Below are 22,883 nucleotides of genomic sequence, written 5' to 3'. Positions count from 1 at the left end.
CACTCTACCTCAGAGGTAGTAGGTGCCAACATGCCACAACCTGAGGGTTTTGCTGGAGCTTTACCAATAATGATGCTGCTCCCACAATCTTGTTTTTTCCTGTCTGTATTAATTGGAGTACTAGTTTCTCGTTCTGTCTCGTGTCATCCTTCAGTTAGAGCTGATTGGAGGTGATGATTGTGTAACCCTGTTCTTGAAGTTTTCTGCTATCACTGAGTGAAGGAAGAACTTGGAATATCAGGCAGCCCTGAGGGAAAGCTGTTAATTTAATTTCAGAGTCAGAATTTTTCTTTGGGGAAAAATGGGCAATGTTTGAACCTGTTCTTATGTAAGCCATTCAGGCATGTAGGTGTGACTGTGGAATCACAGTGGATTTATAGTTGGTGGAAGGAGCAAACAGTGAACTATGTTGTTTTAGATAAATAAGATTCAGATGTCCACATACATTCAATAAATCTATCAAGGCATAGCACATAATGTAAATACTATTTTGTGCTAACAACATCAGTAGTTTCCTATGCAGTGAAGGGGAAAAAAATCCAGGAATGAAAAAAACCCCAGTGTGATTGATAGACTTCTATCATTCTAAATGTGTGCATTACCTTGTGGGTCTTCTTTGTCTCTCTGAATCTGTCACTTCAATAAGGAGTTAACATGTTATTTGTCAATGTGACTGAATTCCTCAAGTAGTAGATAAATTGAGAGGCCTATCGGAGATGATGTCATTTTCTCAGGTTGTGTGAGTTCTTTGCTCAGAGGAACTTTGCTGATGCCTGATTTTACTTTCCCTGCTGATTGTTTTTTGCCAGCAATACTTCTGGGAGCAACAAGGAAGGGAGAGCTCTCCGCTGCCCCCCCCCCCATCCTTACATCCCCTTGTAGGATGTAGGAAGGCTGTACCGTTGTAATGGATGTGCTTTGTACATGAAACCTCAGTGCCCTGTCCTGACAGTGACTTCTTCCATACCAGATTGTATATACATACTTGTTTTCTATCTGAGACTACTGCATTCTTGTTTGGTTTTATGCATATGTTTGTATCTTACGGGTAGTACTTGCAACACAGGGGAGAGGCTGGATCTTGTGCTGGTTTAAACTGAGCTGCAACCATCTGTCTCTGCTCTTGTTTACTGACACTCTTTAGATGACTGGGAAGCCTCCTGGCAGTTGCAATTTTTGCAGAAGGAAACAAAGGGGCAAAAATAACAAAGGTTGATGAAGCTTGAGGATAAATTCAGATTTCAGAAAGGCAATCAATATTTTTTAAAAAAAACAACGTAAAATTAAATTTATTTTTTTTTTTTTTTTTTTTTTTAAAAGGCCTGCTGAAAATTCAGAACAGTTACAATTTGTGGTTGCACTGGAAAGCTTTGTGTCTTGTTCCTAAAGATGACCACACAATCGCAAGCAAGGACAGAATGTAACTGATCCACCTTCTGCTTTCCTCGGCATAGGGGGTAACAAGGCAAGCTTAGCAGGAACCTTCACCAGATGGCTAATCATTACTGTCTTGCACATTAGCTGGTGGCAACTTTTTACTTAACCAAAAAGGCTTATGCCTTCAGGAGGACTGTGTTTCCGATTAATTCCTGCTGAGCATCATTTCATATGAATTTTCTTTCTTTCCTGATAAGGAAGAATTTTGATCTGAAACCAATTGGCAGAATCTCTGTTTCATAAAACAAACAAAAGGCATGAGAGATCACAGTGTGATTAGCCGGCTGGCTACTGTTCCCAACTAGCATACTCTGATGCGGACTGCTCTCTCTCACCACGTGATGCAAAAGCAGTTCACAGATCCAGACAGCTTTTCCTGCACCTGTGGTTCAGTCACTAGTTCTGCCAGGCTTCCCTTAAGTTTTGTTTGAACAGAGTGCAAGTTTGAATCACAGCAGGCTCTGGCCAGCCATAATGTTAATTAACATCGAGTGGGATTTGTTGAATAGTATTTGGTTTCTTTGTGCATTCAGATTTTTGTATGCTTGCTGGCTTTGCTTTTCATGGCTCTGGCCATAGTAATGCTGAATGTGGTGTGGGCAGGTGCGGTGTGAACTTTCTGTCTGTATCTGCTGTCCCAGTGCATCTTGAGTTTGGCCAGTGGACATGTGCTGTTTTGCCCAAGTTCTTTCCTGAGTTCACAGTTGAATGACACTTTCCTACTTTTGTATTACAAAAAAGGACAAGAAGGAGGTCATCTAATTCCCAAGTGAATGGAATCCAAGCCAAAATTTTAATCTGGGCTCTTGGAGATGGGTTATCAAAAACCTTAAATCAGACCAAGGTAGTAGGCTTTCAGTTTTTTTCAAGGAGCAGAATGAGAGCTTCAGGGTTGAGATTTGGTAATAACTGTACTTTTTATTAAATGTACTTAATGGAGCCCAGGCAAAGATACTCATGTTAGAATTAATTATGTATCACTAATTTCCTGTAGTGGGAATAGAAAAAAAAATCACATCTTAACTCTGTTAAGCTTGAATATTTTTACTATGATTGTGGAGGAAGAACAAGATTTTTTAAAATTCTGTCTACTGTTAAACATTGGTTGCAGACACAGACACAAGAGAAGCCACCCGTTGTGCATTTCTGCTTATAATCAAAGGGAGAGTTGCATAGTGCCATTATGCAGTGACGAGGCCTTGCAATGGCCTCAGTTGGGTCAGTTTTTAAACTAGTAACAGTTTGTTAATTGAGGAGCACATTGGAGTTGTTGCTTGGCTTTATAGCTTGCTTCATAAAAGCAGTGCATGCTGTGTGATAGCTCTGTATGTGAAATGATTTTATCTATCTGCATAACAACATGGAAACTTTATCTGGAATCTATGTATAAATATTTACCTGCAAAGCTGCTTCCTTTAAAGGTGCCCCAGTAGTGACTTCTGTTCAATTGAGAGGACTTGATAGCACTTTTCAGAGTTCTGCCAGGTTTGCGCTCTCAAAAGCTACCAACAACCATAGTGCTCAATATAAGGTCAGTTTGAGGGTATGTGTAATCTAATTCCATTGGAGTAAAGTTTCACTTATTTTATCCTGTACTAAGTGTGGGAGTGCTGAACATCCCTTCCTGAAATGCATGGAGCATTCTCTGTATTTCTAGTGAGTTTGATGTAGACAGAGGAAAGAGTGCTGGAATTTATCTATGCATGTGAACCGCAAGACTCAAAATTCCTGTTACCTCAGCTGGGCAGAATGCCATTTTGAAGTGCATACTTGCTTGGAGCTGTAGATTCTTCAGTTTTTGTGTTCCTTAAATGCCTGACCAGGTAGGCAAGTATCTGAATGTCATGCTTATAGGGTAATCCTTGACACTACTTAATTCTAAAGCTCCAAGAAAGCACGCGGTATGTCAGCACGGAAGGACGTTGTTCTGTACCAGTTTCTGCAAGGGTCTGTTCCCGAGTTACTTGCATGTTCTGAGAACTTGGACAAGTTTCCTAATTCTGCAGTTCTTCCACCCACTATTGTATTGTGTGGATTTCACAAGATGTAGTTTGAAAAGTGCTTTGCAATGTTCTAGCAATACAAAGACAACTCATGAGGGAACACGCCAGTGCTGTTGCTGCTGTTCAGAAACACAACTTTCCTTTGAGCAATGGAGGCAGACCAGTTCACTGTACAGTGATTCTTCCTGCTGAGGATCTGAAATGTAGTAACTGAGTGCAGCTCACTTGTTAATTTTAAGGACTGCTGGCCACAGGTCCTTCTGTCAGTCTGTGACTTACGTTGGGTCAAGAATGAGTTTTAAATTCACTCTGACACTTGTTTGGTTCATTTTGTTATTACTTTTTACACGTTTTAATCCTTTGCTGTGATGATCAGTGGATTTCCTGGGAGCGCTGATGAAAAGATGCTGTTCAAAAGCTGCCCTCTGCCATTTGCTTTCCAGTGATTTAGTGGCTTTTGAGATTATCAAGCTGCTTGTGCTACCACTCCCTTCTTAGTTTTGGGGAGTGAAGAGCTCCTTCTTTTCCCCTGACAGATTTCTCTTTCCCTTTTGCTGAATTTAGTGGAATCTATGGAACTTCTGCTTTATGTCCCCAAGTAACTACAGTGGACTCTGCAGTCCAGTTTGGTTTTGTTCCTCCTTCTACAAACACTTGCTAACCTTTACCTCAGGCTTACCATTAGTAATGGCATGCAGCTAGATTTTATTTTTTGGTTTTCTTAGGTTCACCTTAGATCATGGAGTTTCTCCCACCCCAATGTTCAGGTGGTTCTGCAGTTGCAAAGCACCTGCCTTTGACATGAAAGAGTAAACCAACCTGGGCAGTAGTTGACTGAAACCAGAATTTTGCAGAGGTGTGAGCAAAGGTAGTAAAATGAGTTCAGTGGAATGGTGAGTAGAAATCCTGACTTGGGAGAGGGGAAAAATAAGGTTTAATTAGAAAATTTGCTAAACCTTTAAGTACAGGTTAGGAAATGCTGATTTGAATATGGGGCAGTACACTATAGCTAATGATATTGACTTGAAGTGTTAGGGGAGGGTAGGGTGATTTGTAATCCAAGGTTGCCTTTGCAGGCTATCTGGAAGATGGGCCAGCAAAGCAGACAAAAGCCTGCGAAGGTTTGGGCCCCAGTAATATCCTAGAGGCAGGTCTCTATCTTCCAGTTCTAGCATGTTCAGCAGCTCAGTCTCTAATGCCCTCCCTCTCTCCCCAACCTCTTAGGGATAAACAGTTATCATGTAGAGGCAAGTGGGACCTCTATTTCAGCTTCAAGGAATTTTGGAGGTCAGTCCATAAAGGTTAATGAGGTGAGACTTGGCAAGCTGTTTGAGGGGAATTGCTCCATTTCAATTACCATAGGGAAGCACATTGCTGTTCATGGAAATCAGACTGTTGATTGGAGGCACAGCTTATCTGGAGCTTGCTTTCCCCCAGAGAAACCAAGACTAGCAATTTTTTTTTCCCCGGACTGTCTCCTCTTTGATTTGTTCTGCCCAGTCAGATAAGCATGGAAAGAATAATAAGGACCTGATTCTGTTCTTTCGCTGGTGAAATATCATTGACTTTAGTAATCTCTTGCTGGCACACGTAGGAAAATAAATGCTGTTCTGGTACAGGTTGAATGGCAGCTTTGCTTTGCAGTCTACCCCTCTATCTGCACGTGACAACAGAAAAGGTGGCATGGATTAGTCTGGGTGAACTGCATGTGACTGAAGTACTTCCAAAACAACAATTTGAGCAAAGCAGGTTTTGGCCAGCTCACTGATAACAAAGTGGATTGCTTTCCTGATCATATCTTTAAATTACGTGGGATGTGAAAGTAACCATAAACTGTAAGTAAATCCTTGAATGTTGGTGTGTCTTACTGCTGAGGCAGTTTTACGAATCCATAACTTCTCTAAACTTGTTCTGTCCTGTGTAGGACCAGTGTGGCGTATTTCTGTCACAAAATCTGGTTGCGGTTTGCAAATCTTCCTATTACTAAAATAACAAAAGGATATCTTGCTTTTGTCTTCTTCCAGCTGCCAAAACGCTGTCTCTCAGACCCTTTCTTAACCAGGTTATGGCTGATGTAGTAATCAGATTATTGCAAATGTAATTGGAATCTCTGTTTCAGAGAAAGCTCTGCCCAAATGCGGCAGCTGGAGCTGAGTTAGTTGCTCATGGCTACATGAATACATGAGAAGTATGTGTGTGAGAGTCCACAATGATTGCCCTGTAGGAAGAGTGAATTAAAGTTCAGTCTGTTGGTTTATACTACTGGATTGCACCTGTTAGTATTGCAGGCCCTTTGCCTAGTTGTTATTTTGTTATTTGCACTAATTTGTTATTTCACCAATCTTTGTTGCTTCTGGGTTGCTTTTTGTATTTTGTGGAGGGAGGAATTATTTTCTAGGGGAGAATAAATCCACCACAACCTTCCTTCTTTTAAAAATAACATATAAAAAAAACCCCATCCTCTTTTGGAGCTTCTGCCCAGGTTAAATCTCACTCTGAAGTATCCAGAAGCCCCAATTACTTGTAGATTGGTTTGTCACAACAGCCTAGTAACAAATGTAGTGGGCTGCTCTGAAACCTAAGAAGCCAGCTTTTGCAGTAGTTACTTAATAGCGAGAAATTTGTGTATTTGGACTGGGCACCTCTGTTTGTTACCTGTCCTTGATATGTGGAGAAGTGCACTGTACAGCCTTGGCTCACTATGTCTGTTTCCTACTTCTAAAGAACTTTAAAATATTCTATGCTCAACAGTGAAATGCAGCTACTTCTCTAATGGGATATGTGTCAGCTATTATGTTACCAGAAATTATATACTCCCATGGCTACAAAGCTAGGTAAGGAGTGCCCATTTTGAACACATGGTACGGGTGAGGCTGGAGCAGGCTCTAGTTGGTAGGATAGTTGTAAAAGAAAAACACAAACCGACAAAAAAAAATATCAAACCCCACACACACAAAAAGCCAAAAAACTCAACAAAACCCTCAGTTACCTATAGTCACATCTGTATGTTCTTTTAAAATGGGCCAGCAGCTTCCTGGCATGATCTGTTCTGAAGAAAAATACCTCATTCCCTGGAGCACTGGGCTTGAAATGTGTCTGAGCTGCTAAAAAGTAAATGTGATTGGTCTGTTGTCACCAGGGAGGTGTAACATACAAATACAGAGAGCTGTATCTGCTGCAGTCTACAATTACGTAGCACGGTATGATCTTGCCCAGGAAGATAGTAATGGCCTGTCAGCCTGGCTGGGCTCAGGGCTTCCCAAAAGAGATTAGATTATGGTGCTTAGTATGAGCCAAGGCAGAAAAGCCTGTTTCTGTGGCTGTTAGAATCCAACTGCTTCAGTTCGTAGCAATCTTCAGTTTTCCTTTCTGCTAGCCTGTTATCTGCTTTTTTTGTTGTGTTTTTTTTTTTTTTTTTTCTTTTTATAATGGTCAGCACTGACATTACAACATGAAGTTTCAGAAAATAATATGCCGAGAAAGGGAGTTGATCACTGTTGGAAGACATCTGTATGTTCCCCCCGTCCTTGCCCTTCATGTCTTCCACAGACTGTCCCCTTTGTGTTCTAGGTTGAATGTTTGAGCGTGGGAGTTCCCTTACCTTCCCTGGGTATCTTGTATACTTTTGCTTTACATTCTCCTGTGGTGGTCATTGGACTCTGTTGGGTCTGATAGGGATGAAATCACTATCATCGTTCAAAGAAAACACATTAATGCCTCACTCTGGCAATATTCTATCATTGTCTTTGCGAAAATCATGGTATTTGGATGAATGTATCTGTCTTGCTAATTGTACTAATTACTTGAATTTGTGGATTAGCAAGGAAAGAACATCCTGTTGTAAACTTACATTGCAGTTCTCCTGTCTAAGCCTGATTGTGGTTGATACCAAGCCCAGTGCTTAGCTGTGATTAAAGTTGCCTTGCATAGCTGGTGTGCAGCCTGCACCCCTTCAGTGACTGCAGTGAAGAGCAGCACATCTTACTGTCTGTTCCTTGTTTTACTTTTCTTGTTTTTCTTTAAGAAAAACCTTATGGGTGAAATCTGAATTGCAAAGAGGAAAAAAAATCTGACAAGCTGTAGTCTTGATTACATTCTTCAGCCTTTGGATATAAACCACTTCTCTAGTCTTAATATTGATCATCCATAGCTCCTGATGTGGGGTAGATGGATATCAGGAAGAGAGTGCTTTAGCTGAGTCTAGAGTATTTCCTCAAAGGTGCTCTTGGCTTCCTAACTTGCTGGAACAAGTATCTCTCAGCTTGCATAAGTATGCTCCTCAAAGGCCTTGAAGAGCTGCTCCTAACTAGGACAGAGGACTAGTACACTAAACACAAGCAGTGCATTGGGGCTAGCAGTTACCTGAACAATAGTTTGAGTGAATCTTTTATTCAGCCTTTTCTCCACTAGCTTCTTCCCTAAGGAATTTACCCATCGGAATGAAGTATGCTGCGGATCATGTAACTAGTTTGTGTGCTCCATGGTCTGCTGTTGACCTCTTTCGTAGGAGACCTGTGATTGTAATGAGACCAAAAGGCAGATGTTGCTAACAGAACTGCATGATGAGCAGGTACTTGATCAGATGGAGGGGTCTGGTGTGTGAGAAAGGGGACAATGTGTTTAGTCCTTAAGTATTTCCAGAAGGACCAGTGTCTGCTCACCTCAACAGGGAGCCTGGGAGCAACTTGCTGTCTTACAGCACAAGGCAGACCTGACTGGTCCCCATGCTCTCTTCTGATGATAGGGATCTAGAAAATTCCCTGGTTTTCCTTTGGTATTTCAGGTGGAGTGTTGAGCTACAGGCCTGGCTGTCATCTTGAATTGATCTATACTGAGTGACAGTAATGAGAGGCTGATTGCAATTTTGAGATTGTTTACATGGTCTGATGCTCTTGTCGTTCAGATGTGGGCTAGATTCTGCTTCAGTGAGTGCAGGAGCTCTCATATCTTATGAATTTATATGAGGGCATATTGAAGAAAATTGTTTTCCACTTTCCTGTATTCATAAGTTATGTTTGAACACATAGCCCCTAGAATGCAGCAGACCTGTCATTGCAGGCATTTAGTGTTTGGAGAGGCACTTCCTCAATTTGGTTTGCTAAATTTCTTGAAGGTCCTCCTAAGCACAGCTGAGTAGTTACACAAACCCATAAGCCTTTTGCTTTGCAGTTGTTGAGAAACCACACTGCTTTGTATAGAAATATTTGCATAGGATTTATGCATCATTCTGGCCCCTTCTAATCCAAATTGATTTTGCAATTTCTGTATGCCCTGAGTGAAGTAAGTTTATATTGGTAAACTGATGGTCAAAGTAAGCTAAGGATTTGGAGCTACTGGAGTACTGGTTACCATGAAACCGTACCAGAAACTTCAGGTTGATGCTGATCCCTCTCTACTTCAGTATCGGGGAAGAGAAGATAATCTAGCTTCTCCAGTGGTAGCACTTATCTGTCTTGAAGGAGTTCGAAGTGGGCAGCACCCTGGAATAGAGCTGTAGCATCTGTAAGTCTTGGGAAGAGACAATATAAAGGTGGGGGGACACGTATCCCAGAAAGATGTAGGAGACAGAAGGTCCTGTTGCAGCCTCCACCTCAGTGAGGGGTGCATCTCAGCTGATCTCATCTCATCAACAGTTTTAGTAGATGATAGTATCATGATATTCCTTTCGGTACCCCCCACCATCAGCTTGAGAGTTCTATGACAATGTCTGCAATTTGACATTGAACACAAACAGGAGTATAAAGATATGATCAATGTTTCTTGCCACTGAAAAATTCTGCATTGTGCTGAAAAGTTCCTCCAGGGAGGTAAATAGGTGAGATAATGCTGACCCCAGCAGAAGGGCAAATCTAGCACTGCCTAAGGTAAATAGAGGACTGGCTGTGCTTAGAAGCAGCAGGTGTCTATACCAGTGCTGTGGATGGCAGGCAGGTATTGGTGCACCAAACTCAGCTTCAAAGGGAGCCTCTTGAGTACGGAACACCCAGGGGTGTGGGGCACTGAAGGCCATCTCCAGTAAAATACACCAGGTAAGGTGGTAGGGCTTAGCATGCAGTTACAGAGCTGAAGTCAACTTGCCATTACCAACTCCTGTATTGCTAAAGGGATCAGGGTTCTCATCAGGAAAAAATATTAGCCAAATAGAAAACAGGTAGAGCTTGGAATAAGTAGCAAGGAAGGTATGAGAGAGCTTAATGGTTTTTTTTTCTTGGATTATTGGGGTTTTTTTTATTTAACAGATGGATGCACCAATGGTTACTCTTGAAAACTGTAACAATATCTCAGGAAAGACTTGAACCAGGACTTGCTGATATTAGGGGATTTCTAGTGACTGTTTTGCTGTGACTGGAGCTCCACAGCACTAGCTCTGTGTTTCTATACAACTACCTGAACCAGAATTTCCCAAGGTATCTTGATTTTGAAGTGTGGGCTGATCTCTGACTTCGAAAGAGCTGATAGGGTTTTCACAGGCCTAGGTTATAAATGTTTGAAAACTAACATACATGCAGCTTATGCTGTCCAGTTTCAGTAGCGATACTGCAGATGTGGTTGAGAGCTGTCTGTGAGCTGTACTGGACAGGCAGTTCAAAAACTTTATTCAGTTTTAAAGTTTCTCTTAGTTTATGGAGGAATCTTAGCTGTCCATATGCATCTGCCATGCCTCCTGGATGGGTGCTATGGAGACACTAATACAATCTGGGAAACATTTTTACTTTATTTAATAATTCTTTTAGCGCCACTCTGCCTCTGCCGTCATAAGAGGGCAAAAAGGCAAGAGAAAGTGATAAAATAGTGTTTACATAAAAACGTCAGATATACTTTTTTCAGTTTGTTCAGTCCTCTGAAGACTCTTAACAAAATGAATTTTGGTTAGGTAGGGTTTTTTAGTATGCATGGAGAGAAAATATGTTATTGTGTTTGTAGAATATCTGAGACAACAGAAGATGCCTTCCTTTCAGCTGAGCAATTGTCCACAGCAAACTTGAGATCTGTTACACTATGGTGGGATCTTAGATATTTGAATGTGACTGACCTGTCATGTTTGTGTTCAGCAAACATGCCCTAGCCCTGACCTTGACTACCCCAAATTTATTCAGGCTTGAGCACTGACCTATACATAATTTGTTGTGATCTTATCGTCTGGTCAAACTAAAATACATACTAATGTGATCTAAGCTCTGCTTTGTTTTGTACTCGATATGTAAATACAATACAATTTATACAGCAGATAAAGGGTTATGCATCTTTTCACAGTTAGTGCCTGTCCTTCGCTTCAGTACTTCTATGAAATCTCAGTATCTCCACTTAAAGCAAGTTATGTAAATGCATTCCAAATATGTGTCTGTCCAAGAAAAATCTGAAGAGGAAGAATTCTTGAACTTAAAACTTGTATTCTGTAAGTAGGTGTTTCAGACTGGTTTCAATGTGTACAAATATGTACTGATGCCAAGATGCAAGCACCCTTACAAAAGTTCCACCTAAGCTTTGTAACAAGCTTTTTCTTGTAATTAAATCAACAGTGGGTTAAGGAAACATTCTTATACTAAAACTGTTTTTCCCATTAATGGGCACTTGCCATGTCGGGCTGATATTTTTGCAAATAGGCTTGATAATTGCTTGTTTTGTGGTTGTGGGTTTTTTCCTTTCTAAGGAAACCAGTCGTTTGCAAGGTGTTTTTTTTTTGGAAACACATTTAAAGAATGAAAAGTGTACTTTAAAAGAAAAACAGCCTTGGGTTTATAACAAGCTTTTATCTTACACAGTGATTTCCATAAATAAATTTCCAAGTGTTTTAACGAGGAAGTATGCAGCTCAGTCGTTTGACATGCTGAAGCTTAGGCTTCTAGCTGAATTTTGGTGAGCGCTAGTGTCCTGGAATCCAGTTTGGTGCGTTTCTCCTGGATGACACTTCTTTTCGCTGGAAAATGGATTAACTTCCTCTATATGTACATGTTTAGAAATGACTTTATATCCATATATAACTTTTGAAGGAAAATACTGTAGAAGGAAAAAAACCCCAACACCCCACGATAAAAAAACCCTCAATTCTGGTGTTGGAGGCTTGCCCTTTTACTGATTTCTACAATTCCTATACTTTCTTCCACTGCTATTTTCTTGCATCTTAATTTTATGTTCCTGTTAACTCATTCAGTTTCCCCTCTAAAGAATTAAGATCAAAATCAAAATTTGCCTCCCTGGGCTATGATTGGTTCTACTTATGTCTTGATTTCTGTTTTTTCTGCTTTTTCCTTTTTTCTTTTTTTTTAATTTTTATTTGCTTAAAATTTGAAGCAAGGGCTGTCTGGTCTTACAACATATATTTGTATATATGTCTTGCAGTATTTTCATATTATGCCCCTTGAAGCTAAATCTTGATTTAAGTTGTCTTTGGTGATTATGCTTCATGCTGTGGCATGCTGCCCTGTCAGTTGTGCCAACAACTGTTCGTTTGTAGGTTCATGCTGAGAACTGGATCGGGGAATTTATCTGTGGATTTTTTTTGTGTGTGTTTTTTTGTTTTGTTTTGGTTTTTTTCCAAGCCAAAACCCAACAAAAATCACAAAGCTCTCCAAACCAAAACACAACCCCCCTCTAACCATGGATCTCATCCATCTTCCCCACAAATGTTTGTGTTGGAGCAGCAGCTGATTGGTTGGTGCTGGAGAGGAGAGAGTATAATGCCACGAAAGACAATGTATGCTTAAACCCCCAGTCTGTTGGGACTCTGAGGTTGTTAATTCAAATAACAATGGGAACGTTAATGCTGAGAAGTCATGTTTAACTTCAGCAATTTCAGTTCTGATTAGCCAGCTGCTTTGGGATTTCAGGAAGAGGTTTGGGGTATCTTTTGAGCAGAGCACCTCTTCCTTAGTCAGATGCTTTGTTTCTGCTGGGGAGGAGGGGGCAGAGAAAAGGCAGCCTAAGGCTTGCTGATGTTTGAAACACTGTTTTGTAGAATAAATCGAAGCAGAATGCTAGGACTGGAAATGGGGGAAAAGATACATTGACAGTCGCTATTGTTTGCAAGACAGACCAGATGATATCCTAGTCCATGTGACTGACGTCCTTTCCAGTTGACTATGTAAGTACTTCACGTTTTTAATTATTACATCAGCAAGTACAGACTGTTTATGGCCAGGAGAAAATGGAAGAAGATACAATTATTCCTTTTTACTAAGATTATTAAAATTCTCTAGCATCTGCTGAAACATTGTTTAGGTCATAAATTATCTGGAAGGAGGGCTATATGAATGTCGGGTCAATATAGCTTTTAGAGGAGACTGGATCACCTGAAGTAACTTGCATTTGGTTTCTAAAGAGTGTGTGTGTGTGAGTGTTCATGGGCTAAGATTTCATATTATTTTTTAATGATGTAATTACTGTAATGAGACATCCGGAATATTACATTTTACAACTACATAGTGTGTGAATGCTTTCCCTTGAAGAGTGCTTTTGCAGAAGAGGAGTCTTAGAGGTTATTGTTAGGCCTTCTCATGCTTGTTTGCTTTGAACTATAACTATCATTGTCCTGGCCTAACAGTGCAATTAAGACTTGTGTCAAATAGCATGATTTGCTTAAAAAGCTTAGTCTAGAACAAGGAGGGGGCAAGGATCATCAGGAGAAAATATAGGTAGCTTACAGCATTGAAACATCTTTACAGTTTCTCTTTTGAATTTTGTTTAGGATGTTTACTTGACTCCCAGATAAGACTTCTATTTCTACTTATGAGTGCTGGCTCTGCACAGATTTGTGAGCTTTTCTAACTTAACCCTGCTGAATTCCTGCCTGTATAGCAGCCAGGTGCTAGATTTCTGGCTTGCAGCTTCTTTTGCTCTTTCTGTTCCTGTTCAGTCTGCAAACATGGAAAAAAAAATGCCCCACCCTGCTGACTCACTGTGCCCAGAGCACTCCCTGTATTCCTGAAATAGGATTAATATCTGAGGCAGTTTGAACAGCTCAACAGAGCTGGGTCTGGTTCTCTCCTGACGAACCTTTTAAAATAGCTGGTTTCTTCTCTTAGGCCCATGAATCTTGTCTACGAGCTCTACCAGGCCTCAGCCCCAAGGTGGTTTCCTTATCTCGTATTCATTTAAAGGGCTTTTGCAACAAATACAACTGTTGTAGAAATCAACTAGTATGTAGAATAATCCTTTTAACAGGTTTATTCTGATACTCCGTTGGCTGTTTAAGTGGATTTAACTGCATCGTTTAATATGTCCTTGAAGATGGTTCCAAATGAAACCTGCTGCTGTCAGATTCTGTTGTATCTCTCTGTATGCATACCAAGTGTGTCTGGGAGATGTCAGGCAGTGCCGTAGGCAGTGGGGAGGGGTTGCTATTTGTAGGGGAAACTAGGAGTAGCAAACCACTTATGCTGTTCACCATCGTGCTGTCTACAACTTGGTCTCTTAGATAATACTCAGGAAGTCTAGTTGGTCTGCAAGTATTCAGAAGAAGTGATTTCCCTGTTACAAGGGCGAATTTCATGTTCTTTTGCTTGTTCTTCTCCACCTTGCGCAGTATGCAGTTGTCTAGTGGCTCACGCTGGGGCAGCTGTACTACTGTATGTATCCCTGTAGCTTGTTTCGCTTTGGGATCAAAGGAGTGTGTGAAGGCAAATGTCATTATGAATTCTTGGTTTTAAAAATAAACAAAGTGACACAATTTTTCTCTTTGATTGAAGTAAATAAACAGCAGTCTACTTCTTCGTGTCAGCATACTGTGCTGCCCTGTTGTAGTGTCTCCAGGTTTTGAGTTCTTGCGAACGAGTGCATCCTGCAAAGGGCCATATTTGGCAGTGAAATAGTCAGCAAAATGCCTGGAAAGAACGTTACAACCTTGAGCACAGCCCTTTGGAATGTAGCAGGTTCCTGATAAGGCAAAAATTGGGTGGGTGAATGTTTTTCAGAGAAGCAGGCCTGTAGAATGGAATAGCATGTAAGATGTTGGGAGTCCTGTCTTTAAAAAATCTTGAGGTTTGTTTTAAGTATGTTGAAATATAGTTAATTATATTACATTCTGTGTGAAACTTGAGTAGGGTCAGTTACTTACTTTTGAAAGGATAACTTGTCATTCTAACATTTCAAAGTCCTGTTTTAGAGGTTGGCTTTACAAATGCATACAAGGATCCTGTGTCTGTTTAGGGAGTGTGGAGGAGAAAACTCAGTCTAAGTTTTTCTGCACAAAAGGGGACAGATATGCACTGTTAAAACTATTCTTCTCTTGCATTATTGTAATGATATGGGCTTATCCCCTCATGGGAGGGATCTGCAGGTGTTCCAGAAACATGAATGACTTCAACTATCAAGAGCCTGTTTATCCAGGGAAACTGAGGCTCTGATAATTCCAAATAAAGTGTCCCAGATCATCTACAGATAAGGTCTAGGGTCTCGACCCTGAACTTTTGTTCTTAGTTCTAGAATTTAACCTCCAAGTCTCTACTACATACATCTTATCTGTGAAGTGAGGCAGTAACATCGATGCTGAATAAGCTTTATCCTTGCTCACCTATGTGGTGGTTAGATAAGTGTGGTTTAACCTTTTTTTGTTTTCACCAGTTCTGCTAGAGCCCTGCAGCAGTTAGGGCCTAAAGAGAAAAGCTAGTTAAATCCACGTAACTTTCTTGTCTTTCCATTACTACTGCCTTTTTGTTGGCTTATTCTGCAGTAGTTACTTGAATGATGAAGAACCATACTGGTGACCACAGCTTCTTGTATGTTATCAACCAAACAGCTATTTTTTAATTACTATTGCATGTGAATGCACTGAAGCGATAAAGTAGTTTGTGTCTCATTACCAGATGCCTTACTAGGGAGCTCTTCTGTCTTTGCCTTTCCAAATGTTTCTACAGCACCTAGCACACTAGAATCCAGGGTTTGGGCTTTTCTTCACTTACTGCAGTGCAAGCAACACTACTTTTGTCCATAACTGTTGTTAATTGAATGATACTTTGCAATACAGAAATTATGTGGCAGGAGAATATTTCAGGGAAGTCCATTCTGTTCTCCCCTGAGTTTGCTTAAGAAATCAGCCTAGCCCCTAGCTGGCAACAATAAAGGAGACGGGAATTTAAAAAAATTTCCAGTTTTCTTGTGCTACAGGATTGCCTTCTAGACTAACCGGCTTTTCTCATTTACATTTCTCCAAAGGCAGATCTGTATGTTGGTTTTTTGGGGGGGGTGGGTTGATGTTTGGTGAGTTGGTTTTTTTTGTGTGTGGTGTTTGTTTTTTAAAGTGCTTGGAAAGGTTCGTTTACAGTAAAGGTCATTTGTGTTTCAGATTGATTTACTAACCAGTAAGTTCCTGCCAGAACAGTTCTCCCCCTAAATTTTAAAGCCCTCCAGGTAGGTGTCATTAACATTCTCTTGCAAGATCAGTGAGACTAGCTGGTGTACTTACTCTGCAAAGGAATGCAACTATATTGTGACTGTGGTAGACTAGCAAAGCCTAGAAACTTTCAGTTCTTGCTTGCAGCAGCTTTGCTTAGATCTTCAGCATCTGGTGGTCTATTTATACTCTTTGTACCTGGTTGTGGTTTTTTTTTTTCTATTATTATTATTTCCAGAGCTCCTTTACTAGGCACTCTGCTTGTTCTGTCTCTTAGAGAACTTTAAAATCTTAAATTGCTAATCCTTTGAATCAGCAGCTCCCTAAACCAGTCTTTTGTGGTGAATCCATTTACACCAGTATCAAGAAATAAGGTGATACTGTTCAAAAGAAAAAGAAATACCCAGCCCTCAGGGAATGTATCATCTGAGAGGAACAGTACCTACGCAGCTTTCTTGACTTTCTTGAGAATAACCCTGCAGTGTTACACCCTTCTCTGTATGCACCACTTGTTGCTCATTATAGGCTTTTAATCATCAGAATTAAAAATGATGCACAGGCATCAGTGTGGTAGACTTTCACAGTGGCACAGTTTGTTAGGGAGGACTAGGCTCCTATTGTGAGCTAGTGTTAGTAGGACTCCAGCTCTTCCTAATGCAGTGGAAGGGAGAACTTGATTTCCACCTTGCAAAATTGCTTTTATCTTCAGGGTTATTCTCTTTTGCCCAGATGTGCAATCTGAGCTGTTAGATACTGAGCCTAGGATCTCCTGATCCTTTACTATGACTTTTTTCTTAACTGCTGAGAGATGTTTGTTTCTGCAGTCCCACAAAGTTAACATTACTTCTGCTCAGTGCCTGGGAGCAGAAATGTATCCTCCTCTGAAGTGGCAGTGGTCATCTCAGATGCTGACTTCCCTCTTTGTTGACAAGAGTTTTTGATTGTGGCACTTTTCTCCCTTCTCGGTGCCCTTTACCATTCCAGTCTCTCCTGGTCTCCTGATTGTACATGCCACCCATGGTTCAGTTTCACATGTGATTAGTTTCCTCTTTGGTGTTGATCCTAATCCAACACCCTATCCTGAGCCTAATTAAACCCTGATTGTTTTCTGATACCTGGGTAAGAATCCTTTCTGTGTATGACTTGCTGGTGTACAAACACACACTTGTTCATTAGACTAGCTTAGCCATATAATTGAGCCATACTTGCAGCTGTCTTCAAAAACCAAATGCGTTTTATTTCTGAGTCTTTGTGTCCCTGTCTCAACATTCTGCTTTTTAGTCTCTCCTTTCCCTCCATCCCTTAGCCATCATCTGCTGCTAGTATAATGCATTGTCAATCTTTGGGGCAGCCCTGCAATGTGACTGGGAGGGAGGAGAGTGGGAAGGTTGCAGCTGTAGTAGCAGTCTTGGGGAAGCTGTGCCATCATCTGAATAGGAGCCTGTGAACTGTTGAAGGGGTCTAACGGACTTGGTGGGGATGCTTCTAGCTCCTCTTCTGATAAAATGGTTGTTGTTAATCCTTCATAGATAGCACATGTGTTTGAGAATCTCAGGTGACTGACAGGAGTCGGGCTATAGTAAAGAAGAATGTATGGAAGGAGAGCAAATAGCCTGAGATACTTGAAAAGGTGTTAAAATAGTAAAACTGCCCTTTATAGACTCAAAGCCAGTTGTTCTGTTACTGTTAACCTTTGATACCCCATGTGTTTATTGTCCCTGGAGGTCACTGTACGTATATAAATTGCAGAAGAGCTGCAGCAGTACCGAGTGGCAGTATAGTTGTAGCAACTATACTGCATCTGAATTTTAAGTACAACCTTCGTCAGGAAGGCTTGTGAGACTGCTGCCAGGGAACGTATAAGCAAAAACTTAAGGAAAGTGCAGTAGTTCTGTGGATTTCAGCCTTTTAAACTGTTGCCGGGACTCCCCCTTCCATCTCCCTTTTTTTCTGACTATGTTTTCAGGAAAATTGGGTAGCCAGTATTGAGGTGGTGGGGAGACAATGTCTGCAAATCAACAGCACAATAAGAAAGAGTGTCTGGGCTATATTGCTCTGCTTTCATCTCTAGAAACTGCTGTGGCACCATTTGTAGGTACAAGATACAGGTGGGAGTTTTCCAGAATGAGTTGTTGGTGATCCAAAATGGATTAGGTGGAGGGAGGGTAAATTGCTGTCACAGACCAGGATGACTATGTTGCCTGTCTGATCCATCCTGAAATGTCTGACCTGTCAAAGCTCAGAATCTGGGTCTGTGCTGGAGGATAAGCCATATTTACATAACATCTTGGAGGATGCATGAGACAGAGATGAGGCTGAAGGCGGCGGCGGGGGGGGCGGGCTGAAGAGGTGACATTTAATTCCTTGCTTGCTGAACCATAAAGGTTTGCTTTGTGTTGGTCTGCTCCTCTGGCTTCCCTCCTACTTTAATGGCAGTAATGAATGACAAATGGAGGCAGAGCAGTGAAAACAGGAAATACGATCCCTCAAAAATAACTGGTGGGAAAGGGAGGGAAGAAACTGTAAGTAAAGGAACCCTGCTTTCATGGAGCAGCTCCGCAGAGCAGTTAGTGGCTTGTCAAGGAGAAGGAGCTCCTATTCTCTGAGCTTACGGGGGTTTGTCTAGAACTCCTGTTTAGGGAGAGGAAGGCCTGAAAGTAGGGGAGCTGTGGTCTGCCCTGTGTTGTTTTTGTTGTTTGGGTTGGTTTTGTTTCTTTTTTAAAAAGAAGATTTAGAACCACTTGTCTTTCCTTGACTGCAGTGTGAGTTTTGGATGGCATGTCGTTTATGTTCACATATTATGAGCCCTTCAGTTTTCTCTGGCTGTGAGAAGTGAGCATTGCTTCTGTATTGTCATTCAGTCATTTGAGAGCAGAAGGGCTGGAGGAAAGATGACTGCATGAGCTATATCTGTGTAGGGAGAGAGCCATTTGGAGCAGTTAGGGGCTGCTCAGCAGGAGCTGTTTTGCCTCCAACTACTTCTCTCACTCTGCTGCCTCTGGACCCTGCTCATTGATTGATACTACATAAAAGGGGATGGGAGGTTCACAGTTTTGTTGCACACCAGCAGAGTCACTGTGGGGGAGTGGACAGAAAGAGTTACGATGGACACAACAAAACCTCTACCTGTGGAGCATTTTCGGAGACATCGTATTGCTGGTTGAATGCCATACTTGCAAGTTGGTTGAATGCACGCAAGGTTGAAGGCTCAAGGTTACCAAAACACTCAAAGGATGCCAGATAGAGGCATGCATCCTTCCAGTTCAGGTGGTTTATCTTGTAATTCCTTTCATGCCATAGCTTTCGGTGAATGTTGGATGGAGTGTCTTCAGTGGGAAATTTTGAGGTTGAATGAAAATGAAGAGCCAGAAAAGGGAATCTCTAGACCCCTCATATGCCATCCGTGAACAGTAGGTGCTTAGATGAGTAGGTGTTGGAGCAGTGCAGCCTACTTACATAGAGCTGGTAGACAAGGTTCTTCTGAAGCATGCTCCAGCGCAGCCTTCCTGAGCTCCTGTCTGCTGATCATCTTACTGGGTCGGTGAAAGGCAGTTCATCTTCTGACTGTACAAAGTCCTGTTGCACAGCAATACAAGAAAGCCTGAAGTGAATGGGATCTCTTTAATATGGTGTGGTACAGTGGGAGAAGGTGAGACTGTTGAGGGGGATGTGTTTTGCCTCTTTGCACTTCTGTTGTCTTCTCATGGAAGATGATGACTTCCTTGTAAATTGGTTTGAACTTTACATAATGCAGAGTGAGACCAAATCCATGCCAGAACTGCCTGTGAGTCTGAACGCTGCTGTGTGGCAGCTTTCTTCATTAGGAGTGGCCAACAGCACTACAGAGCTCTGCCTGGGTTTGCCTGTTCCGGTTAACTTTGAATGCCTTTCCTGAAGCATGCTGGGCATGGGGGGTTTATTAGTTTGTTTTTGGGGGGTGGGTGGGTGTGTTCCTTTTTTTTTTTTTTTTAATCTGTATGGATAAGGGAGCTTCAGCAGCTGTATAATACCCCCTCTAAAATAGCTAGAGGAGGAAAAGAAGATATATGGAGCCTTTTGTTCCAAAGTGGAGCCTGTGTTAATAAAAGAAGTGGTCTCTTAGCTGTGTGTATGAATTGCTAGGTGAAGTTTGGTGGCTGGTAGTTGCGTGCAATGTTGGATGACTTAGATGCTGCAGAGTCTGGGCTTGATAAAGTGATACAAGAAGGGTAGGTGAAAAATTGGATGACTTGCCTGTTTATTCCTGTTTTCTTATGACTTCTGTTGGTGGAGTATGGATCTATAGCAGGGTTTATCTGTAATTTAGAGAAGCTTACTTGTGTGTATTTTTAGGGAGTTTCAGCCTATTTCAGCTACTACTTGTACATTTGTAAACTTTGTAAGATTTTGAGAAATACCGTTTGAGTGGCTCTTGCATGCTGGCCTGTATACAGCTCTGCTTCCATTCTTGACTTCCTCAGAGTGTTGCTGCTTATGTATTTGCCCCATCTAACACCTGTTCATCCAAGAGTTTAGTGCTCAAACTTCTGCTGCTTGGCCTGCCTCTTAAGTTTGCAAGGGTACATGTGGAAAACAGCTGGTATACCAGCTGACAGCATTAAAAAACAGACGGTGCTATCAAAGCTGGGCTGGTGTTAATTACCTGAGTTGTGCTGTACAGTGTAAGTACTCAGCTTGAAAATTGCAGGATGGGCCTGAGAGGAGTGTGGTATGTCTACATTTGAGTTTCACTGCTTACTTGAGTTGTAGAGGGATAGTGATTGTTTAGTTAGAGGAACACAGAGAATCAGAGGAAGGTGCAGAAAAAGTTCACAAAGGGAACATATGTTTAGTGTGTTACCACTAAACATGGTAAATGTTGTTATCTAAGCATGTTAAATTGATTCTCCTGGTGTCCCTGCCACAGTTACTCTGCTAGTTTTGCTTACCATTTTCTCCCATGTTCTGAGGACTTCGCTCCAGGGAAAACTGTAGCTTTTCCTGTTGCTTAGATTCACTTGCTGTGCCATCATACTCCTAACTTGTTGTATTTGGTTCCAGCTGGGGTCTGCTGAGAGCTTTCACCTGTTCAGTTGGTACTCCCCTTCTGTGACTTTTTGACTTACCACTTGTTCTGATCCACCTGTTGCCTGTGGAATAGGAGCCTGTTGCACACCCCATTATGGTATCTGCTTGTTGGCCGCCTGGCTGCGGGGAGGACTGAGATCCTCCAGCAGCATGCCAATGCTTGATGGCACTTTGCGTTTGTTGCAGGCGTTAGTCACCTGGATCTTGCCAAAGGCTGGCTGATGGAAGTGGTGGGTTATTGTGGCTAAGATGCTTTGTCAGACAGGCTTTTCTTCTCTCCGTATCCCAGAAAGGCTTCAGGCAGACAAGTTTTTACTGTGCTTTGTTTTTTCTTTTTAAAATTCTCCAGCCTTAGGTGGACTTGGAATTTCCCCAACATTAAAAATTAGCCCTCAGAATAAATAACTGCAAGCTGAAAGGAAGGAGAAAACATCAATATCTGGGCATCTGTGTGCTTGTTCTGTTGTCTCCCCCATTTTCTTGAGTCCTTTTTTCTGTGCTTGCTGATGCTTTCCCCTGGGTGTGTTAGGGGAGAACACCCTCCTCCTAGCATCCCCCCCCTCCCTACCCCCCCTGCTCCCCACAGCTGCTGAATGAGAGAAGCACAAAAGATGTTTGTCTGCTTGCTTCGTGGGCACAGCTGATGGCTCAGCAGTGATTTAGAAACTTATGCTCTGCTACAGGTGCTGGGAAGGGGAGGGAGTTGGGGAGCGGCAGGAGGAACACTCATGCAATTTTTATTTTGGACTGGGAGGGACTCCTGAATTATTTTTTTTTGCTGCAGTGAGGAGCAACAGGAAGGGTTCCTCCTGCCACATTTGGCTCTTCAGTCCTTTTTTGCCCAGTGTAGCAAGATGGGATTTCCTCTGCCAGCTATACAGACCTGTTTGTGAAAGAACTGTAGATTGATTTTTTAGAGTGCAAGTGCCTTTGTCAAGGTTGTCGTGCATGTCTAGAACAAGTGTTATCTCTTTAAGGGGAGGATTTGGGGGTCTGGTTTGTTTTCAAAAGTTCTGTCCTTTGTCTCGGTGGTACTCTGTCACTTATAAATATTCATCACCTTCAAAGGGATTAGTGAAGGTAGTTCTGAGCCTTTCATAAGAAACCTACCCTAGAAATAATGTATTTTTAATTACACATTCTGAATAAGACTGTGAATTCTTCTACACAAGAAAGTCTACTGCTTCCTAGAAAGAAAATGTCTTGGAGTCTGCAAGTTCAGCTCTGATTAACAACCACTTGTATCACTTTGGAATCTGTTGTAAATTAAAGTGTACAGGCAGACTTTGTTCTTCCGTATCTGTTTAGTTAGGGAAGGCTATTGGGTGGTGAGAAGTAGAGAAGAGTATGGAAGACTGAATACTACTTTTGTTTGTGATAGGGATGCGGGATGCAAAGAAGTCCTTTGTGTAAAGGCTGGGATAAAGGAGCAATCATCTTTGATAATAGGAAGACTTGTCTAGTCCTTGTGTTTAGGTACTGCAGAGAGTGTGCTATCTCCAATTACAAAGGAGTGAGCTACGGATAGTGTAAAGTGTGAGAATTTTCTGCTTGTGTTTTAAGAAGAAAACTATCACCTTATTGCATTAATATAGTTTGGATTTATAAAGCTTGAGAAAACTACTGCTTGGACAGACATTCATTGAAAGAACTCAAGATGAAATTTTATTTTATTGTGTTTGTTTTCAGCGATAAGTTTCATGTATCACCTGCCAAGATATTACTGATCAACAGGAACAGAATGTTGGCTGGCTGTCCTCAGGTGCACAGTCAATTCGTCAATTCCGTAGCTATTGCACATCTGAAGTCAGTGCCACTCAAGATGACACTTAGTATCCATTACCACAGTTTCTGGTTTTAATTTACTTTTGTTTCTATCTCCTTGGCAAAACATGAGGTGGTTCTTGCATTGGCTTGTTTCTTTCCTTAAGTTTACTGGTAACCACACCCAGAGTTCGTGTCCCAGCACACTTTACATTCCAAATTCTTTAATTGCTGAAATACTGGCCAGAAAGTGCCAATAAATTTGTTTGGGGGAGTATGGTTTT

At 41.5% G+C, this 22,883-nt stretch overlaps 1 protein-coding gene across 1 annotated transcript in view; it reads left to right on the top strand.

Annotated features, from left to right (window-relative positions):
• Positions 1–22,883, top strand: part of BCR (BCR activator of RhoGEF and GTPase) — a 104,769-nt gene that overhangs the window by 2,570 nt on the left and 79,316 nt on the right. The window lies entirely within an intron of this gene.

This window comes from Falco naumanni, chromosome 1 (genome assembly GCF_017639655.2).
Source record: "Falco naumanni isolate bFalNau1 chromosome 1, bFalNau1.pat, whole genome shotgun sequence".
NCBI classification, from domain to species: domain Eukaryota; kingdom Metazoa; phylum Chordata; class Aves; order Falconiformes; family Falconidae; genus Falco; species Falco naumanni.
This window is presented reverse-complemented; position numbering and strand designations above follow the sequence as displayed.